Below are 5138 nucleotides of genomic sequence, written 5' to 3' on the forward strand. Positions count from 1 at the left end.
TGAAAAAAATCTTACAAATATGAATCATTAAGATGATATTTACCTTTTATATTTTAATTAAAAATTGTATTGATATTCAGATTCACATTCACATACATTTGTAAGGAATTATACAGAAAGATCCCCTATTTCCCTACACACTTTGCCCACTTTTCCCCATGGACATTTGCAAAATGATTGTATAATGTCACAATCACGATAATAATATTGATACAATCCACCTGTCTCATTCAGATTTCGCCAGTCTTGTTTGTACTCACTTGTATGTTATTTTATGTTGTAAATGTTTCAATATTCCAATATTAGGAACTATCTTCATTAAATTTTGTCAGAGCATGTGATGGGTAGGTGCCATCTGGTGTTTGACCTGGAGCTATCTCCCTAGTTCTGTAAAATTAAGTAGTTAATATGTTTGGTCAAATTGTGTTTCAAGAACTGATTTGCTGCAACAGTGATAGTAGCATAGTCCAAGACCAAGATAGATGTTAAACAAGAAGGCATAAAAGCTTACAAGCAACATGGCTAACTTCCCCTCGAAGAAACTAGGTGCTTTGAAGAACACTAAAAATTATATGAGACAGATCTTGAAGTTCACGCCTGTGTGTGGCAATGGGTTGATTTTTGTCATCATTTTTATTGAGTGCCCTTTGGGTATACAGTTCTATATGAGTGAAAGGAAATACAGTTTTATGGATAGAGACATATCAGAAGGATCCAAAGCCCTGAATTCTTGACTGAATCCTACTGCATATCTCCCAAATACAATCCCAAAAATGACAATCTTTATTTTCTTGCTAAGTTTTTTTCATGTATGAGTTAAAAACTCTGGGGTGTGATGAAACACAATGTATTGGTACAGTAAAATTGAAAAGAATCTTTCAGCTTAGTTTTCTCCTTTGCTTTTAGAACATTCTGTCCTCAGTCACAGTAGCTGTATAACCTAACACTTAAGTATTTACTATATGCCATGTTCTATGCTTATCCCTGTGCATGTACTACTTAGTTTAATTACTATCATTCCCCAAAGAAATCTAGGATTTAGAAACTGTTATTTCCCCTGTTTTACAGATGACAAAACAGGGGCATAGGTAATTTAATTTACTTAAAGTCATGCAACCTGGTAAATGTCAAATCTGGATGTGGAATTACAGTTTCCTACCCAATGTCTGTGCCTTGTTCTTACCTGCTACGTTACAATGGCTTCCTTTCTATGGTCCATATATTCTCTTCTACATTGAATGAAAAGGAAAAATAGCCTCCAGGATCTATGGTCCTATTCAGCCGCCAGTCATTGAAATGTCCCTGTATTACAAAAGTGTTACCCAGGAGCCTGAGAATACTATGAGAAGAATCCCCCCAGTCACCATTCTTCACTTCTAATTAGAGCAGTAAGAGAGGATTTTTTTTCTTTCACTTTTAAATTCAGGGGTACATGCACAGGTTTCTTATATAGGTAAACTCGTGTCATGGGGGTTTGTAGTACAGATTACCCATCTATTAAGCCTAGTACTTGTTAGTTATTTTTCCTGATCCTCTCCCTCCTCCCTGCCTTCACTCCCCAATAGGCCCCAGTGTGTGTTGTTCCCCTCTGTGTGTCCATGTGTTCTCATTATTTAACTCCCACTTACAAGTGAGAACGTGCAGTATTTGGTTTTCTGTTTCTGAGTTAGTTCGCTAAGGATAATGGCCTCCAGCTCCGTCCATGTTCTTGCAAAGGACATGATCTCATTCTTCTTTGTGGCTGCATAGTATTCCATGATGTATATGTACCATGTTTTCTTTAACAAGTCTACCACTGCTGGGCATTTAGGTTGATTCTATGTCTTTGCTATTGTGAATAGTGCTGCGATGAACATACGCAGGCATGTGTCTTTATGAAAGAAAAATTTATATTCCTTTGGGTATACACCCAGTAATGGGATTGCTGAGTCGAATGGTAGTTCTGTTTTTAGCTCTTTGAGGAACTGTCACACCACTTTCCACAATGGTTGAACCAATTTACACTCCCACCAACAGTGTGTAAGCATTCCTTTTCCTCCACAACCTTACCAGCACATGTTATTTTTTGACTTTTTAACAATTGCCATTCTGACTGGCATGAGATGGTATCTCACTGTAGTTTTGATTTGGATTCCTCTAATGATCAGTGATGTTGAGCTTTTTGTCATATGTTTGTTGGTCATATGTATGTCTTCTTTTGAAAAGTGTCTGTTCATGTCCTTTGCCCACTTTTTAATGGGGATCTTTGTTTTTTTTTTTTTCTTGTAAATTTGTTTAAGTTCCTTATAGATTCTGGATATTAGATGTATGGTTTGCAAAAATTTTCTCCCATTCTGTAGATTGTCCATTTACTCTTCTAATAGTTCCTTTTGCTTTGCAGAAGCTCTCTAATTACAATAGATCCCATTTGTCAATTTTACTTTTGTTGCCATTGCAATTGGCATCTAAGAGAGGACTTTCTTTAAAAAACAAACAAATAAAAAAACCACGAAAATTAAGTTTCTCAGGAGTAACTGAGGGCCTACCATTTTGAAGAAGAGTAACAGTTTCAGTGCCAGTTAAAAAATAAAAATAAAATCCTACCAGGTGGTTAAGTCATTTGCACACTACTTGAAAACCAGCAGCAAGAATGAAAGTAGAGCCTTTTACCAAGAAAAGACCAGAGAGGAACAGAACAGTAGGCACATACATATCCTATACTTCAATCCAGAAGCACTGAATTTATAAGTCCTCTGAGACCTTTCAAAAGCTGGAAGAAGAATCTAGGCTGGTAGTCTTCAGAGGATACTGTGTAGAGAACAAAGCTCTGATGGCATCAAATCAAGGGACCCACCCCCCAACTAAGAGGTTGTAAGAAATCTCGGGAGAGACACCCTCACCACCAAATGGATCTTTCTGGGCATACATATAAAAATATCCTCGTTCCTAAGCCATCAAAATTCGTGCCTAAAGAGCTTTCATTATAAAAGAAGGTGAGTACACTTCTATCAGACTCAAGGACTGGCTGCCTGCAGCCTACAATACTGAGAGCAAGGAGTCCACACAGCACGGGATGTTTGATGAGTAACTCAGCAGCAAACCTAACCTCATGGTCAGAGCCTGCTGGTGTGCACGCCCCATCGTACAGAGAGACAGATGGAGGTGATGGAGCTAGGGATGGTTTCCAGTGCAGATGGGTATGCTGGAAAGGTGGCTTGTTAATAATGTCACTGCTCCAAGCAACTTCTTGTCAGTAGTCAAACTTTCAGGATCATGGACTGGTGGCTTCTTGAAAAATGCTGCAGGACTGACATAATTCCTAGTGTAATTCCTGGTGTAGTTCCAGTAAAAAAAAAAAATCAGAAAATTCTTATAACACTCCAAAGGGCTATGGTAAGGCCAGTGGTGTGAAGTGACTAACATTTGGTGAAATTTTACAGCCGGGCATGGTGGCTCATGCCTGTAATCCCAGCACTTCGAGAGGGTGAGGCAGATGGATCACTTATGCTCAGGAGTTTGAGACCTGTCTGGGCAACATGGTGAAACCCAAACCCCCATCTCTACAAAAAATACAAAAATTATCCAGGTATGGTGGCACACATCTGTAGTCCCAGCTACTCAGGAGGCTGAGGTGGGAGGATGGTTTGACCCCAGGGGTGGAGGTTGCAGTGAGCTGTGATTGCACCACTGCACTCCAGCCTAGGCAACAGGGTGAGACCCTGTATCAAACAAACAAACAAACAAACAAAATTTACATCATGTCTTGCAATATTTATACTGTTCCAATAATCAGATTTTTTTTAGAGTTGATATTCACATTAACCGTGCCTTTTTTCTTTACATTTTGATAAAAACGAACAATCCTAAAACTCTTTTTTATAAAATCTTTTGCTAAGAAGATTTTCCTTGGATGCTGCAAAATAATTTTTGATGTGAGGAAAACCAAGTTTGTAGCTTATTGTAGGACAGGTTCATTTTCAGCCAGGGTATCAGGACAGAGCATTGAAATTTCTACATGAGGTCAGGTGATCTTTACTAAAAATGTGATTAGTGAGAAACCAAATAGGATGATTAATTTGGACGTTGCTGGAATTTGACAATGTAATTACACACTAGCTTTTTTCCCTCACACTGACACAGAGTATACTCTTACAAAATAATATATTTTTCAAATAACACAAATCACAATAAACATTTTAAATGTCTTCCTGGGATAAGCCATGATGAGTAAATGTGTTCCTAAGACATTTCTTCCTGAAAAAGTTGACAATGAGTATGACAATAACTTGCAACTATTTTATTGAACATACAAAATGAACAAAACTTGGAGTTTCTAGAATTGTTCAAAGTGGAGCTTCCTTTTGTCAAAAATTAGGCCAACATGGGCAGATCACAAGGTCAAGAGATGGAGACATTCCTGGACAACATGGTGAAACCCAGTCTCTACTAAAAATACAAAACTTAGCTGGGCATGGTGGTGCACACCTGTAGTCCCAGCTACTTGGGAGGCTGAGGCAGGAGAATCACTTGAACCCCAGAGATGGAGGTTGCAGTGAGCCGAGATCGCACCACTAGCACTCCAGCCTGACAACAGAGTAAGACTCCATCTCAAAAAAAAAAAAATAGATAAATGCTGGTATAAGTGTATTATTAGTAAATTGTAAAATATATTCCGTAGTTTTCCTTTTTCTGCCCATGCTTTCCTGTTTCTACTACTACCAACCTGAACAAGTGGGTAGTCCTAATAGAATGCTAGGTAGAGGGCCATTTATGTCCTTAAGGAAAAGGAAAACCTTAGCTTGAAAATGCTAGAAACTATGTAAAAAGGATAAGTCCTTATAATTTTGGTGGAGGGTTCATGTAGACCAAGCACTCATTGGGATGTAAATGTAATGCTCTAACCAAATGAGTCAGTCATTTGAAAATAATATTTTATATTATTTATGTCATCTTTATTTATATACATTATATTAATATTTATATATTTATATTTAATAATATTTATAATTATTTATATATAATATTAAATATAAATATTTATATTTATTTATGTCACCTCCAAATTTATGTCACCTTTCTGCTGTTAAAAAAAAATGGTTGGGAAAGTTCAGGGAGGCTGTACACTATATAAGTCCAGAATCACCAAGGAAAATGCTGCC

Source organism: Pan paniscus, chromosome 13 (assembly GCF_029289425.2).
Source record: "Pan paniscus chromosome 13, NHGRI_mPanPan1-v2.0_pri, whole genome shotgun sequence".
NCBI lineage: Eukaryota > Metazoa > Chordata > Mammalia > Primates > Hominidae > Pan > Pan paniscus.